General features: G+C 45.7%; 1 protein-coding gene across 2 annotated transcripts in view; it reads left to right on the top strand.

The window, feature by feature from the left end:
• The first annotated feature begins 3,116 nt into the window (after positions 1-3,116).
• Positions 3,117-13,093, top strand: part of slc51a (solute carrier family 51 member A) — a 53,509-nt gene continuing 43,532 nt past the window's right edge. For both annotated transcript variants that reach the window (XM_070892901.1, XM_070892900.1), the window contains exon 1: positions 3,117-3,172. The gene's annotated coding sequence lies outside the window, so the exon portion shown is untranslated. The remainder of the gene's footprint in view (positions 3,173-13,093) is intronic.

Here is a 13,093-nt window from a genome sequence, read left to right as displayed (position 1 = left end):
GCACAAAGTGGTTCCACGTGAACCAGTGTAAGTTGTTTAACCCAGAGGAAAGGGTTAAGAAAGGAAAGAAACACCAAGGCGTTGTAAACAACATGGTGGACCCGGGTCTTCCTCCCATAGTTTGGGACAGTGAGGACCCCGTGATGGGGGCTGTAAGAAGGAGCAGCAGGATCCCACGGCCAAGGGCACCGTGGATGCCTCTTTACACACCAACCAGGAGCCGTAAAAGGCCCAGGCAAGAGGCGCCCTAGTGGGGCCACCTGGCAGCACGGGTGGTATTGTACATAGTTTTCTTTTAAAGGGTTTTGGTTAGTTGTAATGAAGCCAGATCTGTGGACGTCGACCGTCTCACAGTAAGGTGCTTGTTAGTTTTGTTTTGCAGGAAGCCAAGGAATGGAGACAGCCCTGAGACTGAGCATGATTTGGATGTTGGCCAGAACGGGGCACAGCAGGAGAGGAGATGCAGAGTTGTCCTTCCTCTATGGCTGTACGGGGGGGAACGGACTCAATGTGACACAGGGGGGTAGGACAGAGGACACGGACGGGATGGCAGCCTTCTGCCACAAGGGAAGGTGGCCAGGGTGGCTGGGGTCGAATTCGACAAAATACTCCAGCCACGCCGGATTTACATACGGGGAGGCTTACATAACGTGTCCCAGCCACATGGGTCGGGGTGACCGAGGGCAAGCACGTATGCTTGAAGTGCAGGAGACACATTCCCCTGGGACAGTGGTGATGGCTCAGGAAATTGAGTCAGGACATAGGGAACCATACAGCGGACTGGGAGAGACAAGGGAACAATACGTACCGGCAGATTATGGGGACACAGGGGGGAGTGGAAGTGTGCTGGGACAAGTGGTGGAAGGAGGAACAGGGAATTTATGTATGTATATGGGGGTTGGAACAAATCTGCCCAGCGGGTGTGTCGATTGCCTTTTCGTGGCAATGGCAGGGCGCCAGGGCTGGGATCAGATGGGATGAGAGTATGGATTCCTGCGTGATCCCAGACCCTCCCAACACAATAAGTTCCACGGAGCTTGTCACACACAAGAGGAAGCCCCTGTCCATAGCCCCACTGGTACAGGCGACAGAAGTGAGGTGTCCCGCCACTACACCAGGCCATGGAATGGTTTAGTTTTAGTCCTGACTGGAAAGGTTCTATTCCAGGGGGTGCATTATGCGGTCCCGTCTGTCATTTTAAACTTAACCGGGGTACATCTGCCCGCGTGGTGTCCAAATGAAACTGAGCAGCTGTATGAGGCCCTCATTAAAGAAATATTCCGCCAGTTCTTTGAACTCAGTTACGGGGATGTGAGTCGGGAAAAGTTGTACGACATGCGAGTGTACGATAACATTAGTCTGGGGAGGCAGAGGCGAGGGGTGCTCAATGATGTCGCTACAGCGTTTAGCGTGGGTACATCCCTCGTCAATAGAATGGACGACGTGCAGCTGCAGATGCAGGTTAGAAGTTTAAAAGACCAACTGCGGAAGATCCTGGGGGAAGGGAACAAAGTGGTAGGATCGGAGCTAAAGGAGGACCAGGCGATGACTATTCACTTAAAAGATGTCATCGCGGAGCTGGAGACACATGCTAAAACAGTTAATGAATTAATACTGGAGGATAGGAATGCCTCGGCACAGGCAGCCATGAATGAAGTGTGCATGTTGTACGGTGCCTGGTTGCTAGGCGAGGGACGCAGTAATTTGGAGGACCTCCGGCAAGATCGCGTCCCATCGTGGGTCAGCAACCGACACCTCGTAGCGCTCAGCCAGTATCATAATTCGATGAGTCCGTGTCAGCTCCGTTTAGCTTCCGAAGTCTACCCAGTCCCAGTGGATTGCGGTCTGTTATGGGGATTGTGTTGCGTGTGCCAGTGATGAGCAGGACACCACAGCCGGTATACCAAGTGGAAAACATTGACGTCTTACGGGAGGGAGCGCACGTGTGGTACCATGGGGCTGTGGAGGCTCAGTCTTTGAGTATATTCAAGACAGAGAATGTTAGACTTTTGGATGTTAAGGGAACCAAGGGATATTGAGATAATGCAGGAAGGTGGAGTTGAGGTAGAACATCAGCCATGATCTTATTGAATGGCGGAGCAGGCTCGAGGGGCCGAATGGCCTACTCCTGCTCCTAATTCTTATGTTCTTATGACCACAAATCTGGTTATCCGCTGCAAAGCTCCTCCAGAATGGTCTAGGCATTGTTTGAGCACACCAATGTTTGCTCGATCACATTTCTCGTGGTGATATTACTTTCGTTGTAGGCTAATTCTGCAGCGGTGCCCTGGTTCATGACAGGAGTATTTCTCGCTCAGTAGCCAGCCTGTAACTTGATGTCCTGGTTGGAATGATGACGTCACAGAGGATTGGTGCAGGATGAAAAAGTCACAACTGCTGCCAGGATACCGACCACAGACCAGCATGGTGCATTGCCCGTGGTGGCAAACCAGCTGTACTTTAAAAGAGTGAAATCCCTTACGATTGAAAAGATGCCACGCTTGGAGATAGGGAGCATGCAAAACAAAGTGTGTGCAACCTGGGGCAACCTGCTGTGCAGGCAAAGCCTAGTGCTCTCTCGTTCTGATTCACTGTGTCCATGGGGAATAAAATGTACGTGTTCCTCCGAGCATAGGGTGCCTCAGTGACCTCTCAGATACAGCGGTGGACTGTGAACTGTAATATGTCGCTGATGTCATCTACTGCAGTCGGAAAGTAACCTGTGGCACAAAAGTTAAGGGTCACGATGACCTTGCAGCCACAGTGCCCTAATGTGAGGCTCCAGCTGTGGCTGGAGCAGGTGACATAGCTCAACGATATTCTCCTTTGTGAAACAAAGGTGCCTCAGACATTACTCCTTCGTTAAGTTAATGTCGAAGTGTTCCCTGAATAGTTGCGGTGAATATGACCTCCTTTGTAATGCCTTCCTCTCCTCCCTCACGTGGCAGCTGCTCTTGCTTTTTGCCCTCTTCCTTACTGTTTCCCATCCCCGTCCAACCCCGAAGGCAGCTCTTTCAGATCACCCATGACTGCAGTCAAACTATGTGAGGCAGCCAACAACAGTGTAATCTTGTTCTGTGTAGACAAAATGAACTTTCCAAGGTGATAAAATGCACCAAGAAACATCCAGAAGTTAAGCTGCAGCCTGAAATAACAAACCAGCAATTAATCTGTAAGTTCTGCATTATCTCTTTAAATAGCGTTGGTGAGGGGTCCTTCCTGCAAGTTAGCGTCACGTGTTGCTGGGCCAAACTTGGAAAAGGGTCCAAGAAGCGCAGGATCCTTTTTTCAATAAGTTATTCATGACTTTAAATAATTATGATGTGCGCTACTGATGCTAATGGAAAAGCCTGATCCAAATTGTCGAGCGGTGCACTTCTGGCTGAAAAGGCGCATGCTTTTCCTGCCACAAAGTTGGAGGCTTAGTAGGTCATCTAGTGGTCAAAAAATGGGCATGGCCCAATCAAATTCCTAGACCATAGATTTATCCTTGAACATAGTTTATCACTCTGGAGAACATACAGATAACCATCTGTGGGATCATTTGTTGCTTCTTTTTTTTTTAATCTTTGTTGAAATACTAGCTATCATTCAACTCATAAAAAAGTATGTAAGAATGAAAAAATGTCACCTTGACTTTGTGACGAAAGTTTTTGATGGGACTTGATTTATATTGTTTTAAATCTTGCAAGACTTTTTTGTATGAATAGAAATATAATATGATATTCCATGTATTAGAAGTACTCAAATTTAATATATTCTCTAATTCGCCAAGGAGCATTTAAACTGCTGAAGAAAACCACTGTTTATTCTCACATTAACAGAAATGTCCTTCTTTAATTTTGGGGGAAATATGATTGTACAAAAATTCAGCATGTTACTTTTATCTATCTCATTTATTATTGTTCTGCTTTGATTATTCCCCCTCCCCCCGCCCCCAATCGTCACTCCATACTGTGGCCGTGATTTTCCCTACCTGGGCGGCTTCAAGGCGGGGGACAAGCCCGCTCCTGAGGTGATCCCGGCGAAAAATAAGTCCCATAAAGGGCCTTATTAAGCTCGCCCTGCATATTTCCCAGCCCAATTAAAAGGTGCAAGCCTGGGGACATTACCGAATGACCCGATTCTTGCCGGTATATTTAAAGGAGCCATGTCCCCATTTACTGTCACTTGCTATTTCAGAATTTTCATTGCTGTCAGTGTCTGCAGGTTTGTAGCATGAGCTCAGAGCACCAAAGAGCAGCATCTCGATTCTCTGATGACTCTCTCTATCATCTTCTGGAGGGAGTGAGAGCACGTAGGGAGGTTCTCGTTCCTGCGAGATGGCAGGAAGAGGCCTCCCCAGCAGAGGAAGGCTGCGTGGCTGCAGATTGCACAGGGGATAACGGGGATGTCAGTGGTGGCTCGCACCTGGGTGCAGTGCCGCAAGAGGTTCAATGATCTTTTAAGATCAGGAAAAGTGAGTATGAAGCCACACTTACCTTGATGCTGCTGTGCCTGTCATCACATCCCCACGACTCTGCATTGACAACCCTACTCCTGCATAACGTTACTCACCCCAATATCCCTTGAAGTTCACCCACCCCTCTCTCTGTATTTACATTATCAGGTCCACATCTTACTATGCACCCCTCATACTCAGCCTCATCATGATGCAATGACAGCAACTAACAGCACAAAAGGAGGCAACTTGGTATCGCCAAGCCACTCCATCAAAGACTCCCTGTAAAGCTCTATCCCATTCTATTCCTTACACTCATTACATCACTCTCACTCAACCTTCTCTTCTTTCCTTCCTTGCAGGAAAAGATAGTCCACAATAAGAGGGAGCGAGAGAGAATGGGAGGAGGCCCTCAGGCTGTGGCATATTTGACCACGGCAGAGGAGGCAGCACTGAAGATTGCTGGAGTGGTGGAGCTGCCGGAAGTGAAGGGCGGAGAGAGGGGCTCATTAGAAGAAGTTGGTGACAGAATTGTTATCCATACAGTTGCACGCCTTTTATCAGTCACTCATATAGGACCTTATGTGAACAAAAAATGAATGCTCATCATGTGGATAATGGCATGTGTCTGCAGTTGACATCTCGTATATATAACTGATGACTTTACTCTCCCACAGGTCCATCAAGAGCCCCCCCATCCATGAGGAACAGCATGAAGACTCCTCAGAGGAGCCCTCTGCCTCTGAGGGTGCAACATCACCTCAGTCAAGGCAACCCAGCACCAATGCAGAGACACACACCTCGGTGGGATCGTTGCGAGATCGAGTAGTGTTGTCACCTGATGCGTCACAGATCACAAGTGAGCAAGAGCAGATAGTGGAGACAGTGACAGCAGTGGAAACTCCTTGTTGGAGGACACAGGAGTCTCCCAGGTCGGCTCGGCTGCATGCAGACTCGGGGGCTGAGCCTCGGGGCCATCCAGGAAGAGGGCGATCCTGGAGCTGCAGGAACAAGTGCAGGAAGCTCTGAATGGTGTTGCGACCATGGTGACTGTGAGTGTGCAGAGAACGCAGGAGTTTTTCTCCAACATGAGCACCACTGTGGCGCAGTCACTGGCAACTACAGCTTCCTCCATGGATAGGATGGCCACCTGCATGAGAACATGGTTTCACTTCAAAATAGATGGTCATCTAGGAAGGATAGATGGGCATCTGTGGAGGAGAGAAACCAGAGGTTCATAGACATCCTTTGCAGGAGGATTGTCAGTATATACATGGGCCCTCAAGAACTGCAGCAAGGTGCTCTCCAGCTACTTGCTATCAGAGAAGTGTGGGTGGCCCATGAGAGGGATGAGGGTTAGAGGGGATAGGAAAGTGGGGACTCCTCTCCATGCGCTCAGACTTTCACCCTCTTGCCAACCCCTCAGTAAGAGTCCCAGATGCTTCCCCGGACAGTGATGGCCGAGTCTGCCCCTTCACCGTCGCAGGAGGAGCAGACTTTGGCGGGGCCATCACAGGCTCCAAAACCCAGAGGACAACTGCCAAAGGTGTCTAAGCAGGCGCAGCGGGGAGGTGATGCGGCTGTCTCTACCCCTGCTGTAGTCACAGGGGTAGCACCACGTAAAAGCACCCGGAAAAGAAAGAAGCCACACAAATAGTCACAAGGGTAGTCACTCGGGTGTGTTTTTCATTATCACTGTCATGTTTATATTATATGAAATGCTGTTAATAAATCATTTATTTGTCATGCTCTGCAGTTGCTGCCAAATGTGTGTGCTCAAATGGAAGTGGCAGGGTGAATGGTCAAGGCTCATTTCACATCCACTAATGGTGGTGACAGTGAAAACAAAGGGCTGGTCATTGTTTGACTGCTCTATGGTGTTGGTGTGGGGTGATGCTAGCCTGCGCATGCCTGTGGCAGCCACATGCCTAAGCTGCATAAAGTTAGTTAAGTCTGACATTGATTCGGGCATCCCTGGCGTGACGGGCAGCAACGTGTTCAGGTACTGGTCGCACTGACACCACAGGCTCCTCCAGGTCTTCGTCATCCTCGTTTGCAACCACATGGTGCTCCTCCTCCGATGAGGATGTGTGCTCTGTGCCGTCTTCCTCATCCAGCGCTAATCCTCGCTAATCCTTGTTGTGCAGGGTGCAGCAGACCACGACGGTTCTGGAGCCCCTGGCTGGTGCGTACTGAAGGGCTCCTCCAGATTTGTCGAGGCACCTGAAGCACATTTTCAGCAAGCTTATTGTTTGTTCGATGACACTTCTCGTCGAGATGTGGCTTTGATTATATCATCCCTCAGCCTCGTTTGCTGGCCTTCTCAAAGGTGTCATGTGGCACGTCTTGAGGGGGTAGCCCTTGTCACCAAGTTGCCCTCCAGAAAGACTGGCGGGCATAGAGCTGAGGGGCGGTGGACTGGCGCAGGATGTAAGAATCATGACAGCTGCTAGGGAACTTCATGCACACATGTATGATAATCTTTATGAGGTTGCAGACCAACTGGACGTTGAGGGAGTGGAAACCCTTGTGATTAACAAATACTACTTAGGATGGGGTGCCCTGATGGCCACATGTGTGCAGTCAATGACGCCCTGCACCCATGGGGAAGCCAACTAGAGCAGCAAAACCAAGCGCCCGCTCATTGGTACTGGTTTCATCAGTGGCAAAATGAATATAATTGGCCGACTTGTTAAAGAGGGCATCGGTGACCTGTGTGATGCATCAGTGGGCGGCCGACTGCAAAATGCCGCAAATGTCTGCTGTAGATGTCTAAAAGGAGCCTGAGGCAAAGAAGTTGAGGGCAAGGGATGACTTTGACAGCCACTGGTAAGGGGTGTCGGTTATGTATTTAACGTCTTGTAACCTGCATCACACCTGACCACCAGAGAACCTACCTGTTGGAGTCCCAAGGGATGCTGGGATCCCTTGGGAGCACAGTATATAAGCAGGTCACCCACGAGATACCTGCACTCTGGAACCTTAATAAAGGAACTAAGGTCACACTTGTTCATTACACACAGTACTCAGTCTGACCATTTATTATGAATGTAACAGGATCCACCCCTTCCTCTTGCTCCAGCAATGTGCAAATGTTGGCGACAATCTGGCGCGTTAGCCTGAGTCTTCTTTGGCACTGCTGCTCAGTCATGCTGAGGAAGCTCATCCTCTACCTGTATAGCCTGTGTTGGAGGTATCCCATCCAGCGCGGTGCAGCTCCATGCTGATGCCCTCCGGCCTGTGCAGCATCAAGTGGTTCAGGAGAAGGTTGGTGCTCTTGTTAAGAACATAAGAAATAGGAGTAGGCCATCTGGCCTCTTGAGCCTGCTCCGCCATTCAATAAGATCATGGCTGATCTAATCTTGGCCTCAACTCAACTTCCCTGCCCACTTCCCATAACCCTTGACTCCCTTAGCATTCAGAAATCTGTTTATCTCCACCTTAAATATATTCAATGACCCAGCCTCCACAGCTCTCTGGGGTAGAGAATTCCAAAGATTCACGACACTCTGTGAGAAGTTCTTCCTCATTTCCGTTTTAAATGGGCGACCCTTTATTCTGAAACTATGCCCCCTAGTTCTAGATTCCTCCACGAGGGGAAACATCCTTTCAGCATCTACCTTGTCAAGCCCCCTCAGAACCTTATATGTTTCAATAAAATCACCTCTCAGTCTTCTAAACTCCAATGAGTATAGGCCCAACCGGCTCAACCTTTCTTCATAAGACAACCCCTTCATCTCAGGAATCAACCTTGTGCTGCTGCTGGTGTGGATGGTTCTGCTCCTTGAGGGTTCTGACCTTCCAGGTCCTGAACTTCATTTTAAAGGGTGGAAGATACCACAACTCGAGTGAAAGAAAACAGACCTACAGACAACTGAAGGCCGAGGTCCAACGAAAAACTCGTGACCTGAAGAACAAATGGTGGGTCGAAAAAGCACAGGAGATCCAGCATCTAGCTGGCAATCACAATGTGCATGGATTTTTTACTGCAATGAAGTCCACCTAAGGTCCAATCACTCAAGGTCTTATTCCACTGAGAGCCAAGAACGGGGATGTGCTCATCAAGGACAGAGAGGCAGTCAGTGCCCAATGGAAGGAGCACTTCGAGGATCTTCTCAACCAAGATTCTGTCTTTGACGTGGGTGTCCTTGACTCCATTCCACAGCATTCTACATTGGCACAATCCCAGCCCGGCATGAGGTTGAATCCATGACCTCATCATTCAACCGGAATTTCGGTCGGTGCATTTTTAAGGTGAGGGAAAGCGGCAGTACCGGGTCTTTCTGAGACCTGAATTTCGGCCTTCTGTTCTCTTCCTTTCCCCTTTCTCTATATGGCAGGTCTGACTATCCCTGGTTACTTAGTCACTTCTTGGATTGCTTGTATATAGTCTGACTTACATTCCTTTGTTGTTTTCTTGTAATGTAGAAATAAACCAGACAAAAATAGAAAATACTTTTGAGAAAGAGGATTAATGGCAGAATTGTAAAAAAAACACAGAAACAAACAAATTTAGGCAAGTTATTCAATTTGGAAGTAAGGTTGGCCTCCTGAATACATATTTTTGTGCCTCTCATTAACTTGGGGCCCTTTCCAGTCCATTACCCTGATTTCATTCCCACACAAAAGAGACTGGACTGTGGCAAGAAACGCACAAAGAAAGTGACATTTACAAGTGGCCAGACGAGCACAAACTAACAAAAACAGTAACTGTTTTTTTGTGTGCTTTTTTAAGTTACTGAATCACACCATTGAAGGTAGTGTATGTGCATTTTGGGCTTGCAGAAATCCTACAGGTTCACTGCTCATCTTGGCTCAAGTCGAGGTCCACGAAAAATAAATGCTTTCCTTCATCCTTTGTTTATTGTGTGTATTTGGAAATTATTACTTGAGATGTTCTCAGGAATCCTACATCTAATGTTTATCTTCCTTCTCTTATTAGTTTTTTAAAAATCTGTATTTGCTTCTCTTTATAATTTACCTAATCTTTCAAATGAGATGTTAAACAAGAGACGTCCGCCCTCTAAGGTGGACGTAAAAGATCTGCTGACACTATTCCATATAGGCAGGGGAATTCTTTAAGATGTCCTTGACAATATTGCTCCCTCAACCAACATCACTAAATCAGATTATCTGGTCACTATCTCATTATCGTACATTTTCTATTTTTCTACTGTGGTTTTCAAAACCATCACTGCATTTTAATTAACTTTAAAAAAATAATAATTTTGCGTTCAGAGACTACTCTGTTTCAAGTTCATTATTTTTGTCACTGTCCTTTTTACATATCATGACAACCAAAATGATTGTGATAGGATCACAACCACTAGATCCTAGAGGCTCCCTCAACTTTTCTTTAACCATACATGGATCATTATTGAAAATTAGATTCAAAATAGCAACTGACCACATCAGACTTTGAAAAAATGAATAAGGAAGCAATCTCCCATCATCTCTAGAAACACTCAGCGCTCCTTAGTTTTCTTCCCCTATTTTTGCATTCAGCATCTTGAGCAATTGTAATTCCCTATGATATTCTGGCTTTGTTTTACAGGCCTTCATGACCCAGAAAATATTTCCTTGGCTGTACTTTCCTCTGGATAAGAAAGTCTGTAACAACAATCAATAATACCCTCTTTCCATTGCTGCCCTTGACCTCAGTCTGCACGCTCTCAGATAAGGCAATTAAAAAGCATAAGTTTATTATTTATTTTTACTTTTTTTTTAATTATTTATTTTTCGCTTTTGTTGACTGTATAATTCGAAATCAATGTTGGCATAAACCTTGAATCTGATAGCAATGTGCAATAATGGCTAGCAATATGAAGAATGCAGTCCAATACTCACTTATCACATGGTTACATAAGAACATACAAACATAAGAATTAGGAGCAGGAGAGCCATACCGCCCCTCGACCCTGATCTGCTACTCAATAAGATCATGGCTGATCTTCAACCTCAACTCCACTTTCCTGTCCTAGCCCCAGATCGCTTAATTCCTCTGGAGTCCAAAAATCTATCTATCTCAGCCTTGAATATACTCAACGACTCCACAACCACAGCACTTTGGAGCAGAGAATTCCAAAGATTCACAACTGTCTGAATGAAGAATTTCCTTCTCATCTCAATCTTAAAAAGCCGGCCCTTTACACTGAGTCTCTGCCCCCCAGTTCTAGACTCTCCAGCCAGAGCAAACGCTGTCTCAGCATCTACCACGACAATCCACCTCAGAATCTTATATGTTTCAATGAAATCACCTCTTATTATTACAAACTCTGTGTTTCTTGTACTAGAATACCCAAATCTCTTTGAACACCAATATTTAATAGTTTCTTACCATTTAAAAAATATTCTCATTTTCTATTCTTCCTATCAAAGTGAATAACCTCACATTTCCCCACAGTATACTCCATCTGCCAACTTATTGCCCATTCATTTAATCTGTTTATAACCCTTTGCAGGCTCTTTGCATCCTCCTCACATCTTACCTTTCCACCTAGCTTTGTATTGTTAGCAAGCTTGGATACATTGCACTCGGTCCCTTCATCCATGTCATTAATATAGATTGTAAATAGCTGAGGCCCAAGCACTGATCCTTTCACCACCCCAATAGTTACAACCTGCCAATCTGAAAATGACCCATTTAAATTTTTTCCAAGTGCCCCCTATAAAAGGGGAGGGGGACACTAAAAGCACCGGCAATTAAAACAAATTAACTTAAAAAAAAAACATTAAATCAAATTAAAATTTGGTTGCCGGGTGTGATGATGCACTCCAGTCCCTCCAGTGCCCACCTCTCGTGGAAGGCCGTGAGCGTAAAATGACCCATTTATCCCTAATCTCTGTTTTCTGTCTGTTAACCAATCTATTATCCATGCTAATACCTTACCCCTAACCCCATGAGCCCTTATCTTGTTAACAACCTTTTATCAAAACACCTTATCGAATGTCTTTTGGAAATTCAAATTTACTACATCCACTGGTTCCCCTTTATCTACCCTGCTAGTTACATCCTCAAAAAAAAACTCGAATAAATTTGACAAACACGATTTACCTTTCATAAAAAAACATGTTGACTTTGCTTAATCGTATTATGATTTTCTAAGTACCCTGTTACCACTTCCTTAATAATGGATTCCAGCATTTTCCCAATGACTGATGTCAGGCTAACTGGCCTGTAGTTCCCGCTTTTCTCTCTCCTTCCTTTCTTGAATAGCGGGGTTACATTTGCTACCTTACAATCCACTGGGACCTTTCCTGAATCCAGGGAATTTTGGAAGATCACAACTAATGCGTCCACTATCTGCAGGCACCTCTTTTAGAACCCTAGGCTGTAGGCCATCAGGTCCAGGGAATTAGTTGGCTTTAACTCCCATTAGTTTCTCAAGTACTTTTTCTCTACCGATATTAATTATTTTTAAGTTCCTTGCTCTAATTAGCCCCTTGGTTCCCCCCTATTTTTGGTATACTTTTTGTGTATTCTACTATGAAGATAGATAAAAAAAAGATTTGTTTAAAGTCTCTGCCATTTCCTTGTTCCTCAATGTAATTTCTCCTGTCTTAGCCTCTGAGGGACCAATGCTTAATTTTGCTACTCTCTTCCTTTTTACAAACTTGTGGAAGTTCTGTTACTACTTTCAAAGTGATTCTAGCATTCCAAAATTGTTGTGGAGGCATTGCAAGTGCCTTGCTGAACTTAAGGCGTGCATTAGCTCTGTTGCTATAGTAGTTACTCAACTTCACACGGTGCAGCTGAGTCAAGTTCTCACTTATAGAGATGCTGAAGAGAAGTGCTGTTTCGAGCTTCTGCTGCATTCCTACATTACAACTTCAAATGTACTTCATTGGCTGCAAACTGCTTTGGGATGTCCTGAGGTCATAAAATGTGCTATAGAAATGCATGTCTTTCTTTCTTTCTTTTCCTGCACACATCTGCCATTATGGTACCTATTGGAACTACAAGACCAGGCAAAGTTTACATAGGATTACATATGATATACAGTACAGAAACAGGCCATTCGGCCCAACCGGTTCATGCCAGTGTTCATGTTCCACTCAAGCCTCTTCCCGTCTTTCCTCATCTAACTCTATCAGCATAACCCTCTATTCCCTTCTACCTCATATGATTATCTGGCCTCCCCTTAACTGCATCTATACTATTCGCTTCAACCACATCCTGTGGTAGTGACTTCCACATTCTCACCACTCTCTGGGTAAAGAAGTTCCTTCTGAATTGCCAATTTGGTTTCTTGGTGACTATCTTACATTAATGGCCTCTAGTTTTGCTCTTACAACAAGTGGAAACACTCTCTCTGTATCTACTCTATCAAAACCTTTCATAATTTTAAAGACCTCAATTAGGTCAACCCTCAGCCTTCTCTTTTCAAGAGAAAAAGACCCAGCTTGTTCATCCTTTAGAACATAGAAAATAGGTGCAGGAATAGGCCATTCGGCCTCCGGAGCCTGCACCACCATTCAATATGATCATGGCTGATCATGCACTTCAGTACCCCACATCTAACTTCCCTTTGATTATATCTAACGAACTGGCCTTAACAACTTTCTGCGGTAGAGAATTCCACATGCTTACAACTCTCTGAGTGAAGAAATTTCTCTTCATCTTGGTCCTAAATGACTTATCCCTTATCCTTT

The sequence above is a fragment of the Pristiophorus japonicus genome, chromosome 11, assembly GCF_044704955.1.
Source record: "Pristiophorus japonicus isolate sPriJap1 chromosome 11, sPriJap1.hap1, whole genome shotgun sequence".
In the NCBI taxonomy this organism is placed as follows: domain Eukaryota; kingdom Metazoa; phylum Chordata; class Chondrichthyes; family Pristiophoridae; genus Pristiophorus; species Pristiophorus japonicus.
Note: the sequence above shows the minus strand (reverse complement) of the source record. Positions and strands in the feature narration are given on the sequence as shown.